This window comes from Chlorocebus sabaeus, chromosome 18, assembly GCF_047675955.1.
Source record: "Chlorocebus sabaeus isolate Y175 chromosome 18, mChlSab1.0.hap1, whole genome shotgun sequence".
Taxonomy (NCBI): domain Eukaryota; kingdom Metazoa; phylum Chordata; class Mammalia; order Primates; family Cercopithecidae; genus Chlorocebus; species Chlorocebus sabaeus.
In genome coordinates, this window is record NC_132921.1 from 60152755 (window position 1) to 60179237 (window position 26483).

The 26483-nt window shown below is 39.7% G+C and overlaps 1 long non-coding RNA gene across 5 annotated transcripts in view; it reads left to right on the top strand.

Moving 5' to 3' along the window:
• LOC103222644 (uncharacterized) overlaps nucleotides 1-26483 on the top strand; it is a 353739-nt gene that overhangs the window by 180451 nt on the left and 146805 nt on the right. Inside the window, exon 5 of one of the 5 annotated variants that reach the window (XR_493490.3) lies at nucleotides 15694-16097. The exons of the other annotated variants lie outside the window; for them this stretch is intronic. This is a non-coding gene — a long non-coding RNA (uncharacterized lncRNA). Of the gene's footprint in view, nucleotides 1-15693; nucleotides 16098-26483 lie in introns of those variants that run through there. 5 annotated transcript variants of the gene reach the window in all.

The following is a 26483-nucleotide window of genomic DNA, read 5'->3' on the forward strand; positions in this document are numbered from 1 at the left end:
AACTTAGGATAATGACCTGTGGCTCCACCCATGTTGCTGCAAAGGACAAGATCTCATTCTTTTTTGTGGCGGTGTAGTATTCCATAGTGCATATGTACCACATTTGGTTTATCCAATCTATCACTGATGGGTATCTAGGTTGATTCCATGTATTTGCTATTGTGAATAGTGCTGCAATGAACATACACATACATGTGTCTTTATGGAAGAATGATTTATATTCCTTTGGGTGTATACTCAATAATGGGATTGCTGGGTTGAATGGTAGATCTGTCTTAAGTTCTTTGTGAAATTGCCAAACTGCTTTCCACAGTGGCTGAACTAATTATATTCCCACCAGCAATGTAGAAGCATTCCCTTTTCTCTGCAGGCTCACTATCATCTGTTACGTTTTGACTTTTTAATAATAATTATTCTGACTGATGGGAGGTGGTATTTTGTTATGGTTTTGATTTGCATTTTTCTAATGTTTAGTAATGTTGAGTATTTTTTCATATGCTTGTTGGCTGGCGGTGCGTGTATCTTCTTTTGAAAAATGTCTGTTTATGTCCTTTGCCTTTCAATGGGGTTATTGGTTCTTTGCTTGTTAATTTAAGTTTGTTATAGATTGTGGACATTAGACCTTTGTCAGATGTATAGTTTGCAAATATTTTCTCCCATTCTGTAGTTTGTCTGTTTATTCTGTTGATAGTTTATTTTGCTGTGCAGAAGCTTTTTAGTTTAATTAGATCCCATTTGCCAATTTTTGTTTTTGTTGCAATTGCTTTTGGCATCTTGGTCATGAAATCTTTGCCAGGGCCTATATCCAGAATGGTATTTCCTAGGTTATCTTCCAGGGTTTTTACAGTTTTAGGTTTTACATTTATGTCTTTAATACAACATGAGTTGATTTTTGTATATGGTGAAAGAGGGGGTCCAGTTTCAATCTTCTGCATATGGCTAGCCAGTTACCCCAGAACCATTTATTGAATAGGGAGTCCTTTATCCATTGATTATTTTTGTCAACTTTGTTGACAAAAACAAAGCTGGTTGTAGGTGAGTGGCTTTATTTTTGGGTTCTCTATTCTGTCCCATTGTTCTGTGTTTCTATTTTTGTGCCAGTACCATGCTGTTTTGGTTACTGTAGCATTGTAGTATAGTTTGAAGTTAGATAATGTGATACCTCTAGCCTTGTACTTTTTGCTTAGTCTTGCTTTGGATATCCAGGCTCTTTTTTGGTTCTGCATGAATTTTAGAATAGTTTTTGCTAATTCTGTGAAAAATGTCATTGGTTGTTTGATAGGAATAGCAGTGAGTTTGTAAATTGCTTTGGGCAGTATGGCCGTTTTAACAATATTGATTCTTCCTATCTATGAGCTTGGAATGTTTTCGCATTTGTTTGTGTCATCTCTGATTTCTTTCAGCAGTGTTTTGTAATTCTCATGGTAGAGATCTTTCACCTCTTTGGTTAGTTGTATTCCTAGTTGTGTGTGTGTGTGTGTGTGTGTATGTGTGGCTATTATGATCGGGAGTTCATTCTTAATTTGGCTCTCCCCTTGGATGTTGGGAGATAGAAATGCTGATTTTTATACATTGATTTTGTTTCTTGAAACTTTGCAGGAATTGTTTATCAGTTCTAGGAGTTTTAGGGCAGAGACTATGGGGCTTCCTAGGTGTAGGGAGGTAATTGAGGTCTACCCACATGCACACACTGGCAAAGTGGGGCTGTGGGCTCCACCTCAGCAAAGAGGTGGAAGTGGAGGCTGCAGCACGGGGAGGCTGTGGGTGGGTGATTGCTTCTCAGTGGGGGCTGGTGTGCTGGAGCTCTCCTAAGGTCAGGTGTGGTCTGCCAGTAAAGGAGCTATGATCATGGCCCTTGGAAGTCACCCTGGTTGGGCATCAGAGGCTGTGCTGCAAGTGGGTGCAGCAAGCTGGGGCCCCAGGAGAGGCCAGCAGACAGGGGTTTCTCAGATTGGACTGGCCCTCATCTCATGGGCAAGACCACTTTGCTCTGTTCAGGTCTGGCAGTCATTAAAGGCCAAGGCCACCTAAAGGAGCATGGAGAGTTTTGGGGAATGGGCATCCCCAGCCATGCTCCACTATAGCTGTTTCTATGCCAAACCCTCTGGGTGCCACGTAGACTGGAGTCCTGCCCCTACCACCTCTCTAAGCAGCTCTCCCTACCAGCTCAAGTGTCCATGGGAGTCGTGGGGTCTCCAGCTAGGATTCTGGAGGTCCCTGGTGAGAGCAGGCCACCCCTTGCCTGTTCAACTCACCCCTTTCTCAGGAAACACTATATTTTAAAACTCTGTTTTTTTTCTTTGTTTTTTTCTCTAAATTATATAAGCTCTTAAGGCTTTCTTTCTTAATTTTAAATTTTATTTATTTAAATTGACAAGTGAAAATTGTGTGTATTTATGGTGTATAACAATGTTTTGATGTATGTATGCACTGCGGAACGGCTAAATCAAGCTATTTAACATATGCATAACCTCACTTTTTTGTGATGAGAAGACAAAATGTATTCTCTTAGCACTTTTCATATATGCAGTTGTTATTAACTGTGGCCACTATGTTGTATAATAGATCTCTCAAACTTATTTCTCCAATCTAACTGAAATTCTGTATCCTTTGGCCAACATCTCCATCCACCCCCACACTAGTCTCTCATAACCACCATTCTGCTCTCTACTTCTATGAGGTCAGCTTTTTTAGAGTCCACATAGAAATGACATCATGTGGCTTTTGTCTTTCTCTGCCTGGCTTGTTGCACTTAACGTAATGTCCTCCAGGTTCATTCATGTTGTTACAAATGACAAAATTTTGTTCTTTTTAAAGGCTAAATGGTATCCTATGGTATATATACCACATTTTAAAAATTCATTAATCAGTTGATGGACACTTAAGTTGATTCCATATCTGGGCTATTGCCAGTAATGCTTCAATAAATGTGGGAGTGTGGATATCTCTTCCACAGACTGATTTCATTCCCTTTGGATATATATCTAGTAGTGAGATTGCTGGATCCTGTGGTAGCTCTATTTTAATTTTCTGAGGAACCCTCCATACTGTTTTCCACAGTGGCTGTGCTAATTCACATTCTCACCAACAGTGTTCAAGGGTTCCCCTTTCTCCACATCCTTGCCCACACTTTTATCTTTTTTAAGGCTTTCAGTCCAGCAAATTTTAAAATGATACACACACCTACTATGAATACTAATAAAAAATGACAAAATTTCCAGAATACTTTCCAGAAGAAAGTAAAAAACTAAATAACATGTTTTCATTGAAGCATTTTTTTCCTAATATCCAAAGACTGGAAACCACACAAGTACATGTGTCCACCAATAGGGGATTGACCATATAAACCTAGGTATTTAATATACCCACAAAATGAAATATGTGACAGCTGCAGCTGACAGTGAGGAATAGTACTGGATGGGGCCGAGAGGAGGAGTGTGTTTTCTTGTTGCATTTTGTGTGATAGATGCAGCTTAACGCCACCAGCAGCTTCACCTGGTTCTGATGGGGCGGCTAGGCCAGCTGAAAGGCCTCTTTTATAGGCAGAAGCCTCTCCTTTGGCATGGGGCTGGCCCTGCCCATGCTCCACTGCAGCTGGCCCGACCACCCCAAGGCCAGGGTCTTCCCAGAGCCACCTCGAATGGCTACAGAGCACCCAGGTGCCCACCTTGTTTTGAAGGATGTTACACTGATAGGAGGCATTCAGAAGTTTTCCTAAATGATTGAAATATTAGCACAACAGTTCATTTCTGTTAACTCCCTAGAGCGTGTTCCAACTGACCTTTTGTAATAAGTTTTTTCCAAGTTTACAAGTCCTGAGAAGGTAGAAGGATGATGAAATTTCAGAAGAAATTTTGAAATCTGTGAAATCTTAGCCTTTGGGAGCCAGTCTTTGGATACAACATTGTTACCTAAATGATATGCTGTAATCCTAAACCTCCTTTTCAGGAAGCAGGCTGGAAAAACATTCAGTGATGCAGTAGGCTGTGGAATTGCTGAAATGTAGCCTGAGTTTTGGGAAATATGTGATGTGTTAAAATAGCTGGGACCCCAGGGATGGTGATGCACCAGACCAGCTGTGAACCGACATTAATTCAAACCTCTCGACTCTGAGACACGTGGTTTCTCAATATGAACAATGTGGAAGACGGTAATTTTCTGCAAGCTCATTTTCGAAACCTGCTGTTTGTACATATTATTAAAGGCTTATTTTTTTCACTTGTTTCAAGTGTATTCATAATTGCTCTTCGAAGCATTTTTATGATGGCTGCTTAAAAATTCTCATCAGATGATTCCAACGTCTGTGTCATCTCTGTTGATTGTCTTTTCTCATTCAAATTGAGATTTTCCTTGTTCTTGGTATGATGAGGGATTTTCATTTACATCTTGGACATTTTGGGTATTATGTTATGAGACTCTGGATCTGATTTAAATCTCCTGATTTAGGGCTCCTCTGATTTTACATCACCAAGGGGAAGGGACCTTGCCTGTAACTGCCAAGTGAGGGTGAAAGTCCAGCTCCCCCCAGCCTCTAGTGATACTTGTGGGGGTGCTTTGTTACTCCTGGGGTGGATGGGGGGCAGGCTCCACATCGGGCTTCTGCTGACCCTGCCTGGCTGGCGGGGGGTAGGGGCCTCTCGTTACTGGTGTCTGCATGCCCTCCACTGACATTGAGGGAGTCGATGGGCTCACTATCCCTGGGAGGTAGTGAAAGTCCTGGCTTCTCACTCAGCCTCTTCTGCTTTCACCCTACCAGGAAGAGGTGGGGCACCTGGGCCATTATGGGAATAGTATACTGCCACAATGTGACCATCTCTTACCATTTTAAAAAAACTTTTCACACATACACAAAAGTAGAGAGACAAATATAATGAATTCCATATACTCATCATCCAGCTTCAACAATGATATTTTGCCAGTCTAGTTTCATCTGTCTCCCCCAAACTTGTCTTGCTCATATATTTTATAGCAAACCCTAGATATTACTTCATTTAGTAATACATACTTCATATGGAATTTTAAAAACAATAACTTCAATTCCATTATCATTTTTAGCAAATTAATTATTTCTTAATATCTTTTTTATCAGTCTTCATTCAAATTTTCATGATTATATAAAAACGCTCTTTTTTACAGTTGGTTTTTTATATTGCAGTTCTCACCTTAAAGACAAACAATCTAACATTCTCCTCTTGGTAGTTGTTGCCCATCTTTTTACTCCCTCTTATGATCAAATTCCATGAAGGAGACGTCTAAACTCACTGATTCCTCAACTCCCATTTTCTTTTTAACCCACTTTGATTTTGTCCCCATAAGTCCACTGGAACCGCTTGGTATCACCAATGGCTTCCATGTTTTCAAACCCAGTGGTTTTTTTTAATATATACTAAAGCCTCAAGCAGTTGAGGAAGCTGATGTTTTCCTCCTGGAACACTTTCCTCATTTGGTTTCTGGGACATCATGTTCACGTCCTTTTCTTAACTCACTTGCTACCTCTCCCCTTCCTGGTCTCTAATTTTTGGAATACTCTAGGAAGTACTTGGTTCTCTTTAGTATATGCATGTATTTCTTAGGTGATAACCAAACTTTCTATGTTCATACTAACTTTTCATCTGTCCTCCAAGCTATAGGTCAAACTAACATATACATCATCTTCTCTTGGATGTCTAATAAGCATCTTAAACTTTACATCTTCAAATACTGACTCTAAATCAGACTGTGCTCCTCCCCAAGTCTTCCTCATTTCAGCAAATGGCATAACAATAGTAAAAGAAGAGAGTAATGAGTTAACTTGGCATCATAAACTTGGGTTATCTGGGGAGGCCCCTCTGAAGAGGTAATATCTGAACTGAAGTTAGAATGACGAGAAGGATCTGGTTAAAAAAAAGAGAGAGAGAGAGACGGAGGAATCTGGGAATCATTATTTTCTTATCCCCACATCTGATCTATCAACAAATTCTTTTTGCTCCACCTTCAGAACAAATACCTGACTAGTCTTCATTACTTTCATTACTACTACCTTTTACTAAGTCACTATCTTTTTCACTTGGACACTGCAATCGTTTTTCAAGTGGTCTTCCACGAGGATGTAATCTCTATCAGGATGGAGACATCTTTTATTTACTGATATACTCCCTGCACTTGCAACAAAACCTGGTGAATATTGATGCTCAGTAAATTATTATTGAATGCTTTCTCTACTTTTATCAGCCAGATAAGGTTCATGGTACCTTTCTGCTCAATACATATCCATTCAATGGTTTTATATCACAATTAAACCGAAAATCTGATTCTCACCTTACATGATCTGTCCCCTGCTGTCGCCCCAACTCATCTCCATCTGCCTTTCTCCTTGCTCCCTAAACTCCAGCCACACTGGTTTCCTGGATGTACCTCAGACATGCCAAGCATGCTCCTATTTCATGGCCACACATAGCTTTTCCTTCCACCTGGGACATTGTTTCCCCAAATCTTCCCTGCTGGCTTCTTCTCCTAGTTTCTGCTCAAGTACTACTTCTTTGGAGCACCTTTCCTGACAACATTATTTAGAGTGTCAACACATTACTCTCTTTCCTTTACTATGATTTTTTTTCTTCATAACCCTTATAACCAAAGGACATTTATTAATTTACTTTTTATTGTCTATCAAATCCACTAGAACGTGAGATACATGAGATAACTCTTATGTAACTCTAGCTCAGTAATGTTGTTGAATGAAGACATGTATCAATCCTGCAATATAACCTTCTTGCCTTACAAGTGTGGGCATTGAGAACCTGAGAGGTAAGGTTGCTTGTTAGGTTGGTAGCTGAGCCGCAGCTCCACTGCTATCCTCTGGAGTCTCAGTCCAAATTAAATTTTACTACATGGCATTGCAATAAGGCCCTGAAAATTCTACTAGTTCCATTCCCTGCCCACTATAAATGCAGAGTTGCTGCATGTTTTTATTTTACATCTTTAACAATAGTGCAAGCTGGTTGGCACTTTTCAGGATTTCCCTAAGGGGAGAGGAGGAGCAGAACACCTCTGCTGGTTTCTCCTTTGAAACGGAGACTTTGCAACGTCAGCTGCCATGCCATTGTTGGACAACAATATGTGTCTCAGAGGCAAGGAAAATTTCCCACACTCGGTGCTTACCAGACGCCTGGCTGGTGAGCCCTGGTCTCCCCATTACTCCTGGGTTCCTTGTTTCTTTTTCCTCTCTCTTTGTTATGTCATCTATTCATGACTGGGGCAAGATGCCATGCTATTCTTTCTCAATTCTGGATCAGTCTGTTATTAGCTATTCTCCTTGGGTGCCCTATTCATGAAAACCCAGCCACCCCCAGTTGCAATAGGTGAATTACGTGGAAAAGTTCAAGGCACATTTTTCCTGCTTGGTTTTTGTGTTTCCTGTGATTCAGCAATCTTCAGAGAGAGCTCTTCATCATGTTACACCATCATGGCCTGTGTCTCTTGGTCAAAGTAGGCTAAATCCAGTCCGGAGTTTGTGGATGTTCTCAGGGAATACTAAAGCCAAGGGGCAGCAAAGTGAGTCTGTGTTGTGGGTTTGTTTCATCAATCTGTGGTTTTAAGAGACCTAAAAATGGAAATGTACTCATGGTAAGAGCAAGTGGATAGAAGGTTAAACACGTGGTGCTCCAGTCACTTTAGGTTAAACTTTAATTCCTCTCTGGGTGTGCCTCCCCCAGCTCTAACACTTCCCTAAGTTACCCTGCTTTCTGGACATCAGGTTCCCCACTCAGTAAGTGGGGCTCAGAGCAATAACCTGATACAGAAATCTGGTGTTTTGTATTGTGCTTTTAGCTATTTTTAGACAGGAATTGAAGCCAGACTGAGCATCCTTTCATCTGCAGAGCTTAAGTGCAGGATGTTGGGAATCAGGACTCCAATTCATTGAACATGTGCCTGATCCTTTCACCTGTGAAGTTGTATACTTTTTCCCAGTACAGGAGTTATACATATGTATGTGTGTTCCTGCGTGTGTGTGTGTGTGTGTGTGTGTGAGAATGAAAGAACTGAACTGAGTCCTGAAATGCCTTTTGAAATGTTAAATCATCAGATAGAATAGAAACGGTGCAGTATTGTATCTTAAACTTACAGATTAAGTACCTTAATTTCTAAGTATCGTATCTTAATGCTAATGTATTTTATAGTATTGTATTAGTATTGTATTTTAAACTTGCAGATTAATAGCACCAAATCTGTGAAGCCAGAAGATGTGGATTCAAACTCCTGCTGCACATCTTGTATGCTTTTTGATTTTGAAAGAGTTTTTTTTTTTTTTTTTTCCCTTTCTGAGCCTTGGCTTTCATATACACAAAATGAAGTTACCAATAATGTCAACCCTATAGGGTAAGCATGAAGATTAGATAATGTATATGTATATAAAATGTATAAAATGCTTAGTATAGTCTGATATTTGATAAGTGCTCAATAACTGTTAGTGTTCAACAAAAATTATAATTAGTAATGTAATACACAGTGCCATAGAATCAGTGATAACATAGAATTGCATGTTTTCTATTGTATTCCCTTCTCTTTAGAATTTCACTGAAGCTTCTCTCTGCCTAACTATACACCTTTCCAAAGACAAACCTCCCCAAATATGATGGTCACGGTGGCCCCTTGAAGGAAATCGCTTCATTGCTTGCTAGTCTTCTGGGAGATCTCCAAGCACTTTTTTTCTAGAGAACTACAGATTATATATTTATATTTTTCCCCTAATTTTAAGCTGTTTCTGAGGATTTAGGAAGGGGACAAATTATTGTGTGGGATTTACTCTTTCCGTTCATTCTTGTAAATGAGTAAAATCACCTAAAATACTCACTATGGGTTATTGGGGAGAGAAAAAGGGAGCATGGAAGAGAGTGGAGAGGAAAAGCAATGTGCAAATGGTAGTTTACCACTCAGGACCAAGTTTGACATGTAACAAATTCCAAATAACCGTGCCTCAAACAAGGTAAAGCTTTATTTATCTCATGTAGAAAAAGTTCCGCGTGGCGGAACGTGGCGTGGGGTTAGCATGTCCCTCTCTGGTCTTCTGTGACTGGATGCCCATATTTTCTTTCTGTCATCCTTGGTGTGTGGCTTTCAGCTGTAAGATCTCTTTATGTCCCATGGTGGCTGCTGGAACTTTAGTCTCCATGTCCACATTCTTGGGGACATGATAAAATACATAAAATACAGGATACTCAGTTAGACTTGAATTTTAGGTAAACAACAAATGATTTTTTAGTGTTAGTATGTTCCAAACTGCATAGAACATACTTATACTAAAACTAATTATTTGTCATTTGTCTGAAATTTAAATTTAAGTAGGCACCTTGTGTTTTTATTTTTTAAATGTAACAACCTGACATATTCTAGGCAGAAAGAAGGAGGAAGGAAGGAGGGCAGAAGGTCCCAGGATTGTCCCTCCTGGGTGAGTAAGGCCCTTTTATACACTTCTGCTTACACCTCATTGGTTACCCTTAGCTGCAAGGGAGAATAAATGAATGCCTAGAAGAAAACTGACATTCTGTTAGTAAGGAAGAAGGAAAAAATAAAATACTGGGTAGACAAACAGAAATTTCTGTGACAGGCAGAAGTTTGTTCCAATACTTCTGTCAGGTGGATGAATGGAGAGATCAGACTCTCACAGTATTTAACAGTTTCTTTTCTTTTTTTTTATTATACTTTATGTTCTAGGGTACATGTGCACAACGTGCACGTTTGTTACATATGTATACATGTGCCATGTTGGTGTGCTGCACCCATTAACTCATCATTTACATTAGGTATATCTCCTAATGCTATCCCTCCTGCCTCCCCCCACCCCAGAACAGGCTCTGGTGTGTGATGTTCCCCTTCCTGTGTCCAAGTGATCTCATTGTTCAAGTTCCACCTATGAGTGAGAACATGCAGTGTTTGGTTTTCTGTTCTTGTGATAGTTTGCTGAGAATGATGGTTTCCAGCTGCATCCATGTCCCTACAAAGGACATGAACTCATCCTTTTTAATGGCTGCATAGTATTCCATGATGTATATGTGCCACATTTTCTTAATCCAGTCTGTCATTGATGGACATTTGGGTTGGTTCCAAGTCTTTGCTATTGTGAATAGTGCTGCAATAAACATATGTGTGCATGTGTCTTTATAGCAGCATGATTTATAATCCTTTGGGTATATATCCAGTAATGGGATGGCTGGGTCAAATAGTATTTCTAGTTCTAGATCCTTGAGGAATCGCCACACTGTCTTCCACAATTTTTTAACAGTTTCTTAAGTGGGACATCTTAAAAGTCTTCCTTTCAACCTCTTCACTCCTCTACAACAGTTTAGCAGTGTAGATGCTGCAAAGTAACCCAAGGACATTGTCCATTTTTCTGGAAGACTTTCCTATCCTTTTTATATATGGAAAAATATAAATTAATTAGAAAAACTTAGCATATTAAGGTCTGTTTTAGGAATGTCCCTAACTTAGGTATTTTGGGCACATGGTTTTGGGCTATGTACTAAATGATTCCTTCTATATACTTTCATCAATATCTCCTGAGATATAAGTATGAAACACTAACAACCACCTTAGAATAGTTTAAAATAAATCAACAGACAATAAATATGGAGCTTTCCAATCTAACACACTTCATATTCTCTTGGCTATAGAAAGAAGTCCATTTATGCTGAAATATTTGTCAATGATAAGAATGAATTTATTGTTAATAAGTAATTTATTGTTAACAAGTAACAAGTAAAGGCATTTTAACATAGTACAGGAGGAGGATATTCAATATAGTCAAAGGCAATACTAGTCAGCAGACAAGAAAACAAATAGGTTTATGAAAATGGGATATTTGAGCCCTTGAAAAGCTTGTGTCTACAAATGACCAGTTTTTAAAAGAATTCTGGCAATACATACAGAACTGATATAGTAGTATGGCCTTTAGAAACCCACAAAATAGCTTTGGTCTTGGATTATGCTATGCAGTGGCTACAGGACTAGACAGCAGCCGTGGCATAAGGTATCCCAATAGTACCTCTGCTCAATTGACCCAAGGCTTGGCAGGAGAAATGTTGGGCTGGGAGACTTGAAGATCATGTTTAGTGGTGAAACCAAGCAGATGGTTCACCTGAAGCATTACTCCAAGAGGGCTAATTAGAGAAACAAACCTACGGACTTGCCGAGGTACCCGAGTAAGCAGGTTGGAATGAAAGTAGAAGGCGAAGCCTCCTTTGGGTTTGCACAAGATCCAGAGTGCAGGTGACAAATACTTTTTGTAGTGTGTGCTCAGGCTTTTCTGTGGGTGGGAAGGTGTGGTTAAGAGCACTGTGCTGGTCTGGACAAGGGTCAAGGAGACACACAACATGGTGGTAAGAAGTATGGTGATCCCTTGTTTGCCTGGGACTCAGTTCCAGAGCATAGGACTTATAGCATAAACTGGGAAAGTCTTGGTCATACTATGAAAAAAGAAGGTGTTGAAATCACAAGTGGACTTTGGGCCCAGTTGGCCTAAACAGTAAGGAATCATCAGTTATCAAAGCTGAAAGAAACCTCAGAGGCTGTCCATCTATGTAAAACTTTTAACTCAATTAAGATCTCTCTCAATTAGCAGTCCCCAACTTTTTTGTCACCAGGGACCGGTTTCACAGAAGACAATTTTTCCACAGACTGGGGTAGAGTAGGAAGGATGATTTTAGGATGATTCAACCACATTACATTTATCATGCACTTTATTTTTATTATAATATATAGAGAAATAATTATGCAACTCACCATAATGTAGAATCAGTGGGAGCCCTGAGCTTGTATTCCTGCAACTGGACGGTCCCATCTGGGGGTGATGGAAGACAGTGACATGAAAGTGTGTTGCTTATGTCCAGTCTACTCTGTAATCTCATTTTGGTTGCTGTCACTGCAGAAAATTCTGCTTCACTAAGATAGGATGCTGGAAATGGAAGCAGGCTTTTCAGTGCTTTTGTGGCAGTCACAGAATATTTCGCCTTGACTTTAATCCAGAACTGTGGAGATTTGAAGTTTTCTCAAACATACTTTTAAGGCTACCATCATTTTCAGTCTCAAGCAGTTGATCCTCTTCTAGCATGGACAAAATCTATTCACCTGGGATATTCACAAATGAGTCACAGATCCATTCCTTCCCAGTTTGGGAGTATTTTGTGGTTGGGAAGTAATGCCCAAACTCCTTTGAAAGCTGAGATAGGTGATCATGCACCAGCTGGGAGAAAGACAGCCCTGGCTCTGTCTCTTTCAAAATCTTTGCTAATGTTTGAAACATGTCAGAGATCCCAGTTCCCAATGTTCACTTGGTGCCCCTATAATTCCAGTTTGGCTTTGAATGAAGCCACTTTATCTGCCAACTTAAATACAGTTGTCATTCTCCCCTGAAGTGACATACTGATTTTATTGAACAGGTGGAATATGTCCCAAAAGTAAGCAAGTTTTGGGACCCATTCTATGTCACTGAAATATGTTGCCAGTGGTGACTCTTTTTCTAAAAGAAATCTCTGCAGTGGCTCTCATAACTCAAAAACTCTGGCCAGTGATCTACCTTTAGAAAGCCATCTCACTTCTGTGTATAAGAGAAGACATGTGTGCTCTTTGTCCATCTCCTCACAGAGCTGAGTGAACAAACGTGAGTTAAGGGCATGTACGTTATTAAGGTTGATAATTTTAATCACACCCTGCAAAACATTGTTAAGTTCAGGTGACATTTTTTGGCTAGTCAGCATTTCTCTAGGGATGACGCAGTGCATAGACTCACACTCTGAAGCAACCTCTTTGACCCAAGTAGTGAAACCAGAAAGCCATCCAGTCATGGCAGCTGCTTCATCCATGCATAAACCTACCCAAAATGACCAATTCAGTTTTCCCAACATGCAGTCATTTAAAGACTTAAATAGTTCTGCAGCTGTGGTGTTGGTTGGCAATAAAAGTGCACATAACATATCCTCATGCACATCCTCCTGAAAAATAAATCACACAGAAACAAGCATTGTTGTATTGTGGTCAACACTGGTAGACTTGTCAACCTGGATTGTATACCATATTGGCTCATTAATTTTCTCTGACAGTTGTGCCTCAAGAGCCTCTACTATTTCATCAGTTCATCTAGTTTTGGTACTAGCTGAAAGAGGAACAAGTGCCACTTTTGAACCGCAACCTCCCCTAAAAGTTCATGACAGGCCAGGTGCGGTGGCTCACTTCTGTAGTCCTAGCACTTTGGGAGGCTGAGGCGGGGGGATCACTTGAGGTCAGGAGTTCAAGACCAGCCTGGCCAACGTGGTAAAACCTATTTCCACTAAAAATACAAAAATTAGCCGGGCGTGGTTGCAGGTGCCTGTAGTCCCAGGTACTCGGGAAGCTGAGGCAGGAGAATTACTTGAATCGGGGAGGCGGAGGTTTCAGTGAGCCAAGATTATGCCACTGCACGTCAGCCTGGGCAACAGAGTGAGACTCCATCTCAAAAATAAATAAATAAATAAAATTCATGACAGATGTCCTTAGCAGCTGGCAAGATCAACTCTTCACCAATAGTAAAGGGCATCTTACCTTTAGCAATGCAGTTAGCCACTAACAATGATGCTGTCTGTGCAGACACATTTGATGAAGTGGTGGCCTTCAATAATTGCTTCTGTTCTTTGTGTTCAAGTTTTTTTCTTTTGAAAAACTCCAAAGGCTTATCTTTTAATGCAGGGTGATTGGTCTCCATGTGGCGAAGCAGTTTGGAAGGTTTCATGCCTTTGGTGGATACCTAGTCACCATATATTATACAAAGCAGGCTTGGAGAAGGTGAATCACCTGTTGTAACGAAACCATAATTTAACTAGGACTCTTAGTATTTTCTTTTAAATGAAGATTTCATTTTGTTGGCAGTCTTAGAGTCTTCTGCTGTCTCATCATTGGATCTTTCCCTCTTTTCAAAGAAGCTCTCTAGTGACGTTTATTTTTCACTCATTTTGGCTTGGGTTAGCTTGTGGGCTTACCAAAACTGTGACAGAGACAAGAGCTCAGTGCAGGAAAGAGGCATGGATGGAAGTGGTAAATAAAATAATGGCAGGCCACACATGGACTGAAATAAGTGTCAGATTCTGACTTAAAGCCTGCCACCAGATGCAGCTGTACAAAGTACATCAACTCACTTGCCACTATAAAGCCTGACACCAGATGAAGCTTAATTGTCATTTGCCACTCACTGATAGAATTTTGTTATGAGTCTGCAAGCAACTGATTTATTAAGGTTTCTGTTCAGTCGAACCTCTCTGCTAATGTTAATCTGTATTTGCAGCTGCTCCCCAGTGCTAGCATAACTGCTTCAGCCCCATCTCAGATCATCGGTCATTAGATTCTCATAAGGAGCGTGCAACCTAGATCCCTCACCTGCACAGTTCCCAATAGGGTTCGTGCTCCCATGAGACTCTAATGCTGCCACTGATCTGACAGGAGGTGGAGCTCAGGTGGTAACACGAGTGATGGGGAGTAGCTGTAAATACAGATGAAGCTTTGCTCACTTGCCCACCACTCAGCTCCTGCTGTACGGTCCAGTTCCTAACAGGCCACAGACTCGTATTAGTCCATGGCCATGGGGGCTGAGAACCCCTGCTTTAGACTACCCACAACTGGTAGGTTTTTTTTTTTTTTTTCCCTGAACACTTCTATTTTATTTCTTATTAATTTTTTCCAACTTTTAGGTTCATTGGGTTTGTTACATGGGTAAATGGCATGTCATTGAGGTTTGGGGTATGAAGGATCCCATCACCTAGGTAGTGAGCCTAGTACCCAATAGGTATTTTTTCAGCTCTTGCCCCGCTCCCACCCTGAACACTTTTAAATGGTTTGAATTTTTAGCTATTATCATGCTTTTGAAGGATTTTTAAAATGGAAAGTTACAATAAAGCAGCTCCCTTTTATTTTGATCTATTCAGAAACTAAAGTCCCTTGCACACATTTCATTTCCTGAATAACTGGGCATTTACTCTTATTTATAACTACTTAAATATCAATTTTATAACCAACAGAGATGTACTGGGAAAATGACAGAATGTATAGCCAGAAGCTCTGCGTTTGAGTCCCAGTTCTATCCTGAATGAATTCTTTGACCTTGCTCGGTTAGGAGGCTCAGAGAGATTGTGTGACCTGCTCAGTACAGCAGAGCATTGTAACGACCTAGAATCTGTGCTCCAGAAAACCAAGCCCATAATCTGAGTTCCTCAGACTTCTTTGCTTTATCAACTATAATTCCCTTGAGTTGTTGGCTAACATCTTGCTAATGTTAAAACAGAAATCCAGGGGTCCTACTGATCCTCTTCAGGCTATCGTGACACAAAAGAATGTAAAGAGGCCCATATCTTGATGACATATCTTTTTAGCTAAAAAATGTGCATATTATTACTATGCATCTGCAGCACAGCCTGTACTTCTCAGTTCACTTTAACTGCAGTCTCATGACTGACACAGATGTTATTGCTCCCCAATTACAGTGTTTTCTGCTTGGAGGCATCTCATCCTCTGTAATAGATCATGGGCCAGAGCCCCAGTGCTAAACATTAGCTAGTAATTTATGATCATACCTTCTGAGCAGAGAGGGCAGCCATAGCTCACTTTGGACTTGGAAAAGCACTCCAGGTTTTCCCTCAGCTCTTTTTTCCCCTCTTTTCTTTTTCTGCATTTGCTCATTACTATATCTTTTCAATTTAGGGATGGCCTGGATCCTGCCATGTAAATCAAAGAAGAGAGGGCCTGACTTAGCCGCCTAGCCTGGTTCACCTGGAACCCATTAGGATACAGGATCATAAACACCTCTATTTTCCCTTCAGAGAGAGACCAGAACCACTGGAGTTAAGCTACCTGCATAAGAGTTGAGTGCGATCAGCTGTACTTAATCTTTAAATGTCCAACCCGCTGATAACCTTTGGTTTGCTTTGATAACTATGAAATAAATTCTCACTGCATTGGATACTGGCATTCTGGTTTTTATTCAAGGCTGTATTGCAGATGTCATAGAATTTTGGACTGGACAGCAGTCCTTGGAGATCTCTGGGTCCAGTTACTGGCTTTCAGGCACTTAATTTCTAAGCTTTCCTCTGCCAACTCTAAATTTCTTCAGTGAATGACATGGCATTTGTGCATTACCAACCTTTAGGTACTTTATGGGGCGAAAACCATTTGGAGGTGGGAGAAAGGGAAAAAAAAGAAAGATTCATCAGATCCAAAGCTTTACAATATAGTATAACAGAAAGAGTGCAGTTGAAGTTTTGAGCATCTTGGGTTTGAATTCAACTCTTCTATTCTTGCCCCTCCTCCCATCGCCCGTTTCCCATCCCCCAGCAGTGAGATCTTGGGAAAATATTAACTCTGTTGGCCTTGTTTGTTTTTTCCTCTGTAAAATGAGGGCAGTGTTCGATGCCTCTCAAACTTGCATGTATATATCAACCACTTGGGGATCTTGTTTAAATGCAGTTTCTGATTCAAGCAGGGCTAGAGTGGAACTCTAGATCCTACATTTCTAAAAAGCTCCCAGTGGATGCCAACTCTGTGGGTCCGAAGATCATGCTATGAGTAGTAAAGGACTAAATCAGTGGTTCTGGCTAAATCACATAAAGAGCAGTTAAAAACACTGATGGACTCATTTAAAACCAGTTAACTCAGTATCTCTATTGGTGCAGTCCAGACACTGAGAGTCTTAAAAACTCTCAGGTGATCCCGATTCTGATATGCAGCCGTGGCTGAGAACCATAAGCCTAGGTCAGCGATTCTGAAACTTGAGGGTGCATCAGAAGAACCTACAAGACTTGTGTGACAACACAGGTTTCTGGGCACCACCCCCAGAAATTTTGATTCAGTGAATCTGGGCAGGGCCCATAAATTTGCATTTCCCAATTGATGTTGACACTGCTGGTCTGGGGACCACATTTTGAGAAAACTGGTCTAAATGATCTCTAAGGTCCCTTTCAGCTCTGAACATAGCTTATGCCATCAAGAAATTCTTCTTTTTTCCATAGCACATATTCAAATATAGATTATTTGTGACTATAGTGTATGAATTTTGAAGTCAGTTACTCAGTTGAACCAAGGCATCTGTTCAAAACATGAACTTTTTTTCATTTACTTTTCAAATATTACTTCTTGTTCTGTCCTGGTTGTAAACATAAAACATGACTACTCTAAAAGTTGTGGAAAAGAAAGATAAATATAATGAAGAAATTAAAAAATTTCCCATGTAACAAATTATATTCCCATCCAATATTTTCTTTTTATGCAAGCAAATATATATTTAAATAGTTATAATAGTCTATACAATTTTATCTTCTGTATAAACTGTTAAGTGTGGGCTCTCAAGTGCTATATCTGGATTTATATCCTGACTCTAACACCTAATAAGCTTAAGGATCTTGGTTCAAGTTCCTATCTCTCTGTGTTGAACTTTTTCCATTTGTAAAATGGAGATAGTAATGGTGCTTACCTTGTAAAATTTGTTTTGAGGATTAAATTAGTTAATACATATAAAACTGACTCATACAAGAATAGCTGGCTCATAATACTCTATTAATTTTATTATTATTTAACGTAACAATATTTTTTCATAATCAAAAGTTAAAAAGACTCTATAAACATAACCTTTTGTAGACTTTGAACTATTCTCTAGTACTATCCCTACACTAATTTATCAGTTTTCTTATTTTTGTTGATTATAATGCTGTTCTGAAAATCTTTGTATGTGACTTTTTGCTCATAGACATGAATTTCCTGTAGGTAGTAAGAAGTAAATCTAACAGGTGTCTATATCAAAATGCAGATTTAGGGTTCTTCATACATATGTCCAGCCCTTTGATGATATATTTCTGGAATTTAGGAACAGTTAAGGCTATGACTTGTTACTGATAAATTAGCCTCTGCTGGAAATGGAAGTGGGTAGAAGAGCTTGTTTCTGCTTTCTCCTCGTCCCAAACTATTTATTAATTCAAAAAGAATCAAAGGGTGCTGTGGAGCACAATAAAGGGAAGATGGCTTAATCCTATTCTTGTTTATCTTTGAGTTGTAGAGGTCAGAGTTCAATGAAGCTGTCTAGACTTGAGTGTGAGTGTGGGTTATTGTTGGTGAAAATGGGACATACATTTATGTTAAAGGTAATAACTCTACCATTTATGTTTAGCAAAAGGTCAAAGAATACTTGGCAGGTCCTCATGATAGACATTGCTTTCATAATTTGTGAGCAAATTAATATTAAATATATTCATGAGCTATCATAAGACAGTATTGGGCTAAATTTATGTTCATTTTTATTGTAATTCTTTACACAAATATTTTCACTCTGAATATATATCATATTATGGAGGCATTATAAAATAGTAAAAGTGCATGAATTTTGAAGTCACATAGACCTTGGTTCAAATCCCGGCTGCAGTACTTATGAATCATATAGTCTTGAGGTAAAAAGAGATTCTGCTATGTCAGTTTTCTAATCTATAAAGCGAGTGTTTGTGTGTGTTTGCACATATATGTCTGTCTATCTATCTAGATATAATTCTAAATTAGCAAGTAAACCATGTATAAATTAATCAAGTGTATTTTAGAGCAATTAGGCTGCAGTCTGGAATCTAGGAGACTATACAAGCTTGAAATTAGAAGTTTTTGAAATTCATAACTTAAAAAAAATGGGCAGGCATGGTGGCTCACACCTGTAATCCCAGCACTCTGGGAGGCCAAGGTGGGCGGATCACGATCAGGAGTTTGAGACCAACCTGGCCAATATGGTGAAACCTGTCTCAAAGATACAAAAAATTAGCTGGACATGTTGGCACATGCCTGTAATCCCAGTTACTTGGGAGGCTGAGGCAGGAGAATCACTTGAACCTGGGAGGCGGAGGTTGCAGTGAGCCCAGATCGCATCTTTGCGCTCTAGCCTGGGTGACAGGGCAAGACTCTGTCTCAAAAAAAAAAAAAAAAGAATTTCTTAAATTTTAGTGATTAATAATCAAGCCAAACTCCATTTTAATCAGCACTGGAATTGATTTATATAGAAGTACGAGACCAAATATGCCTACCTTATAATACTCCCTTTTCCCCTTTGGTATCAAAAAATGGAATGAGGTTCTTTTCTCTAGACTGATGCCTCTGTAATCACAGCTCTGTCCCCAACCTATTCAGATGGCTTCCCTGTATTACCAGCATAACCCTTCCATAGTCAGGCCAGTACTGTCTGTATTTTAGGACCTTCCATTGTTTATTCCCACCTTCCTGTAGATTTCTGTTTTCAGGAAGCTTATAGCCTAGTAAAGAAGAACATCAAACTAAGTAGTTATTGAAAAGAGAGATGAGTGCTGTATGGAAATTTACAGAGTGTGATAGCAAGAGAGAGCCGGGGGACCTAATCTGGGATTTCTGAGAAGCGCCATTTATTCATTCAACAAATACTTGATGGACACTTAGTATGGACCAGACATGTGTTAGGTCTAGTTGGGTATTTAAAAGGAAACATTACAGACATAGTCTGTAAAAACGATGTGTAGCTGGAATTAAAAGATGAATAAGAAATAACTATGTGAGAGGAGATGGAGAGGAAGATGATTTTTGGAGATGGCAGGAGGGCTGAGTGATGAATGTGGGGTAAAAGCAAATGAGTTGAGTCAAAACTGTATTGAGCAGCTGGGTCGACGGGGGTACCATTTACTGAAATGATGGATAGCAGGTTTGGAGATAGATTTATTTGTTTATTCCACAGTTACTTATTGATTCTATTTTATATGCCAGACCCTGTTCTAGGCATTAGGAATAAAACAATGAATAACAAGACCAACATGCCTGCAAGGTAGTCTACAATCCGTGGAGGAAAGTAGACAATAAAATATATAGTATGTTCAATATTGATAAATGTTGTAAAGACAAGTCAGGAAAAGAGGTTAAAGAATGCTAGATTAGTGGGCATGTTGCAATTTTATGTGTGATTGTCAGGGAAAGCCATACCAACAGGTGATAGTTGCCTGAAATCTTCAGGGATGGGAGAGAACAAATGCTTATATCAGGTGGAAAAGTAGGAAAAGCAAGTGCAAAGGCCCCTGCGTTGGGAGCATGGCTAGAGTGGTGAGTTGGGGGACAGTAGTAGAAGATAATGTCAGGGAAGCAAATGAGTGGAGAGGGATTATGCAGGTGTTGTAGGCATTATAATGCCTTAGGCTTTTACTTAGAGCAGACGGGTGACACTGAACGGTTTTGATCAGAAAGGTACATTTTAAAAACGTAACTATGATCAAGTTCATATAAACATGTGCATTAAAAAAAAATCACTCTAAGTTCAGCTTTGGGCGTGCTAATTTTTGAGACTCAAGAGATATCCAAATGGGTTATTCAAAGATAATTAGATACACGAGTCGAGCTCAGAAGGTGGTCTGCAGAGTGGGTCATCAGTAGTTCAGTGACAACCAAAACATTAAGCCATGGGGATTGATGAGCCATCTAGGAAAGAGTACCGAATGCAAGGCAGTTGTCCTGGGATGGTACCTTGAGGGGGTTGGGAGAAGAGCAGGACTCCGCAACTGAAATGGCAGAAAGTAGGAGAGAACTTGAAAGACAGTAGTGTCAGGAAACCCAGGAAAGGGCTCTGAGAAGGGTAGAGGGTAAACAATGCCCAAAACATGTTGGGAAATCACAATAGGACAGAAGAGTGTCCATTAGACTAAATAATGTGGGGAACATCGATGACCTTGGCAAAAGCAGCTTCAATGGAATATTGAGGGGGATGATGGAAGAGGAAGGTAAAGAAGTTGATGAAGCAAGCCCAGGTAAACCTTCTAACTTTGGCTGCCTAGGGGAGCAGAAGACAGGATAGCAGCTGAAGGAGGAGTTTTGTAAGGTGAAAAAGACTCAAATATGAATTTCATGTTGATGAAAAGAAGGTACCACTGGAAAGAAGGAAGTTTAAATCCCAGAAAATGGGAGTGATAGATGGAGTGAGATTCCCAAGAGGGTAGGTAGGAGAAAATAAGACCTACAGCAGAGTGGAGGGATTAGACTGAGAGACCAACACAGAGATGGCAGATCGATTGCTAGTTGGCAGGAGTGGGAGGCCTCGGTAGTGTTTTACACGCATATGTAATTGTGACGTGTTCTTACGGTGGGTCAAACATGGGGGGAATGGGTGGGGCTACTGGCTGCCATATGATCGAGCTGTCAATTACTCCACTGTCCCAGGAGCCCAAGAAGATGGACCTATTATTATTTTAAAAATATGTAGTACCCTTTATTAAGCATTGCATATAGCCACTTGTGTTTGGGTTTACACCTACAACCGCAGTGTGACTTGCTATTTTGTTTTTGTTTGCAAATTTCACCATTAGTTTTATAATTTTGTAACCACCAAGAATGTCACAAAATCAGTGATAAATGCTGAATAACTATTGGATTCAGCAAAGAAGTTGTTATGTCATTCAAGAAAAGTTGTAATTCTGACATGAATATTAGCTCATTTACGTTAACAAGAAAAATGGAAGTGAAACAACAAAGATATATCTTAACTTTTTTTTCATGGTTTGAAATTTTTTTTTTGATGGACCTATTCCTAAGTGTGACTTCTTTTTGCTTACAAAATTTCAGTGGACCATCTGACAGGATCTGGCCTAATATCATGGAAAGAAAAGTCATTTTCTTTCCATCATTTTGTACTGATTATTATTTAAGTTCAATATATATTTTGCAACAGTGTTCTTGCAAGTATTTCTATTACATGCTTTTAGAAACACTTGTATTAAACTAAATTTTATAATGGAACTTCTACATTAATTTTTTAAGTATATGACAAATTTGTTAACTTTACTTACTATTTGGTGAAATGGAATTTTCCCAAGTCTCTCTGAAATCCATTCCCTCTAAAATGTCTCTTTTAGAGACATTAAAATGACTTTCCCAAGTCTCTCTAAAATGAATATAGCTTAGAAAATACAACGTATTCCTTCTTCTTTTTTTTTTTTTTTTTCTTGAGAGGACACCTTTCAACAGGCGTGTATAAGAAGAAACCTGAACTTACATGTATACGTGCCTTCAGTTAATTCAGTGTTACCAAATGTTTTGATTACTTCATCTTCATTTTTTATCTTCACTTTCACCATTTATTCTACACAGGAGAAATACAAAGGATTTCCCCCCACATGTAAATAGGAAAAAAGCATGAAACAAACTATATAATATCTAACAATTCTTTAAGATGCAACTCTAAGCTTAATCTCAACAAAAACTACTTTCGGAGTTCAAGGGAGCTGTTTACATTGATGAACTGATCTTGCCAAACCATTTCTAGCCTTGAGTCAAGTTAGACAAGTTCTTCAACATGAAGCGAGGGGCAAAGATGAAAATTTGTATTTAAAAGTATGGCTTGCCCCCTGCCTCACACGCCCACTTCAGTTTTTCCCTAGGAGATGGCTGTTATTTCTTTTTGGTGTCACTTGGTACAAAAAAGTCACTTGGTACCATTAAGTCACTTCAAGATAGATTGAAAAAGTTTTTAATGTGCCTGGCTCTAAGGCCTGACATAAGAAATGAACATGGAAAATGGGCAATTTCAAAGACCATTAAGTCTTTCTCTTAAAAGCGTTTGTACCCCAACCTTTTTCTTACTATTGGGTTCTTTGTGAGAAACTGGACATATACAACTCTTTTATCTAATGACGTGTGATAATTTGGGAGAAGTTCTAAGGGACGGGGGAAACTATCTTTAGAGGATATGTTAGGATCTGCCTTCTCGGAGAAAGGAACAGAGGGAAGTTCACCACTGAAATGCTTGTCTTAGCAGGGAGCTGGGAGATTCACATCACTCTCAGAGAGTTGTGTTTGGTTCAACAAAGTGTTATTCACAGGGAGAGACTGGAGGATCCAAAAATAGTTGACCTTTGGAGTTAAGCCATTGCCTTTTTAAGTCTGAAATCACAGATACACAATTGTATTAATTAGTGTCTGGGGAAGCCTTTACTTTATCACATTTAAAAAAAAAAGTGGTTTCCCTTATATTCTGTTTATGAGATTTCAAGATTCTTCCATACTGGAAATCGGAAAAAAATTGCATTATAAATCATTTGGAATTTTCTCTTTGTAGAGCTAAGCAACATGTCAAACATTTCATATATCTTGTGACTCAGGCACCTACTTAGAGCTTTCTCCTCTTCTGTTTGATTATAAAAGGAGTTCTTGAATAAGAAAATTAAGACATTTGTTGGTTTTCCTTGGAGCTTTAATCAGTTGGCATCAAACAGGTACTTTTATTTTCCTGGCCTTGAAATCTTTCTGGAAGGGGCATGAGAGAAATATTTGGAAATGTCTTCTTGGTTAGCAAATACATCTTTACTCTTTTGGTTTTCTGTTTCTTTTCTGTTTTCTTAGCCTGCCATCCTCCCTTTCCCCTCAAACATATACTCACATGTACAGCCCCAAAGTTATTACTCTTTTTCTTCCATCGGGGGTGGAAAAAAGCTCTCAGACTGGGTTGACTGATTTGTAGCCACTGTCTGTGACTTGGGTGAGGACACAGTCTGAGTGTCCTTAGGTTTCATAGCCTGTAAGTACAGATGAGGTCTCATAGCATTCAAACCTGGACTCTGCTGCCTATATATATATATATATATATATTTTTTTTTTTTTTTTCTTTGAGACAGAGTCTTACTGTGTCGCCTGGCCTGGAGTGCAGTGGTGTGATCTCAGCTCACTGCAACCTCTGCCTCCCAGATTCAAGCGATTCTCCTGCCTCAGCCTCTTGAGTAGCTGGGATTACAGGTGCCCACCACCATGCCTAGCTAATTTTTTTGTATTTATTATTATTATTATTTTAGTAGAGACAGGGTTTCACCATGTTGGTCAGGTTGGTCTCGAACTCCTGACCTCAGGTGATCCACCCACCTCGGCCTCCCAAAGTGCTGGGGTTACAGCTGTGAGCCACCATACCCGGCCCTACTGCCCATAATTGTTTACACTTAATCATGCTGATCAGTAATGCAAAGTTCCCCTATGCATTTCTGGCAGTCACCAGGGATGCTTGCATTTTACCGGACTGCATCAGTGCCACCTGGGAAGGCCCTGTGGGCCTTGGTGGTGGTCTCCTTTGGGCAGCTGCTATGCTCAACCTGGCTCCCTCCAGGGCTCTGCTGTTCTGTTCACCACTCCTCCCTGCCAGGGGGAGCCCTACCCTCATCCAGAGGCTGTTTCTCAATTTTCTTTTGGCTTTTCCCTGTAATTCCATCTCTTCAGAGCAGATCAAAAAGCTCAGTTAACAAGACTGCATGGAACCAGATGTCCCCAATTCCCTGCTTCTGTACAGATCACAAGAACCTTTAGTTTAAAGCACAAGGCCCCAGGCAGAGCAAACTTATACAAAGGATCAGAATCCCAGATTAGATTTATACTTTGATACAGTAATTTTTAGCCCTCTGACATACAATGTGAATTTGGAATATAACATATTGTTCTTAAGCATCTACTTTGTATTCTGTACTGTGTTAGGTATGTACCTTTGCCATTTCATTTAATGCTTATAACCCTTTTTATATGTTGTTTATTATTGTTCTTCCTATTTTAGAGATGGGAAAACTGAGACTCAGAGGTAATAAGGAATTCACATACCAGACACTGCAGAGCTGATAAGGGTGGGCTTAGGATCTGGTTGCAGGGTCCATGCTTACCCTCTCGAACAATCCTCCCCACTTTGGAAAACAAGTTATATGTACTGTCATCTTAGCAAAACATAGCGTAGCTTTTAAGAAGAAAAATGGCTCTAAAAAAGACACAACTCAAAGTTTAAAATAAACCTAAAATTGCTAAAAATGATCTATCAATTAAAAAAAAAGACAAGCACTTTTAGCTAAAGCAGGTGAAGTGGTGTGTTTATATACCATCATCAACACTCTAGTTTTAGATATTCACAAAAAATAAAGTGACAGGATTCGTGCAAAAATGCTTAGAAGGCTCTTCACTCGTGAGGATTACACATGAGAATGAGCAAGGAGCTACCTTTTTACATGGAATTTACATTATCCTAGTCATCTGTCTGAAATGGACTTGTAGGCTGGTGAGATATTTGTATGGCCTTGTGAATCATTACCTGCTAGATGAATAAACAGAAACTCAGACTTTGTGGCTGCCCATCTGACACTTTTCACCAAATCGCCTTAAAAGATTCTATCCGAGGAACTTAGTATTTTGTAGAAGATCTTTTCATTCTTGTTCCAGAAGCCAAACTCTTGAGTGGCTCTTCTGCTGCTGAATGAAATATAATATGAGAGAACTAGTCTTGCAATAATTCCTGTAATTGTGACTTGGGAAAGGGAAGGGAGTGGAGCTTTGCAGACAGCTCACCCCGCAGGGAATGGCAGCGGGGGTGGGGAGATGGGAGGGGGGAGCCTGTGCAGAAACCGAGGTGGGCCTGAGGACACAGGGAGGCAATCTCCGGCCAGACAGACCTCCTTTCCTGGTGAGGGACGAGGAGCCTGGGGCCCAGTATTGATCATTTGGTTCCATTACCAACTGAGAGCTGTTAGAGAGAATGTCGTTTCACCTTTCTATGTAAGATATTCTAGTTTTACTTTCTATTTGACTTCCTTTAGAATGAGAAGGAATGAGGGCTATCTTTACGCTTTGGAGCTTCCAAAGGGCTGTCTGAGGCTACATCCCTTCTGATTCTTAAAGTAACTTCTTGTTATTTATTTATTTATTTATTTATTTATTTATTTTAGCTGACGGAGCATGTGATTTAAAGAATTAGTGACTCAGTGGTGCTTGCGGGAATCTAGGAATCCCCAGGCCGAATCCCTCCCTCCAAAGACCCAGAACTCTTTCGCAAACTTGGGAGCGCTTGCACTTCTCCCCTACACCCATGACTTTAATGGGTGCCAAAACACTGCATTGAATGGAACTGAAATATAGGATTAATATTTTCAAAAGGCACTTAAGATAAATGGCTTTATAAAAAAAAAAAGAAAAACCAAGAAGCTCTGAAAATGGCACATCTTTCTAATGTCTCAATCTGCTATCAGTAGTTACCCCACTATTCTTCTAATCTCCCATTTCAAAAGAAGATCATCTTTGATGACCTCTCCTCCTTGTTTACTGGTCTTAACTGCCCTATATTACTGGTCCTACTGGACCCACGTATAGTGAGAATATGCAGTATTTGGTTTTTTGCTCCTGTGAAAAATCAGTTTGATCAAGAGCTCTGACACATCTGCAAAGACAGTGGAAATAAGATTACTTCTGACATCGTGGTTTTCCCTCACTAGTTTAGAACCAACATAATAAGAGAAATGTTTGAATGCCCAACTTCGCAGCAATTCAAATGAATCCCACAAGAACAGGAAACCAAGTGGAAGTTAAATATAAGCTATGCTCTAAAGTGGCCATCAGTAATCCCTGAAATGAAAACAATGAAATTGGAATATTGTTTGGGTAGCCCTCCCATCTGGTAACTGAACGAGGAATCAGCCTACTTTCATCATTTCCAGTTCAAGAACTAGCAA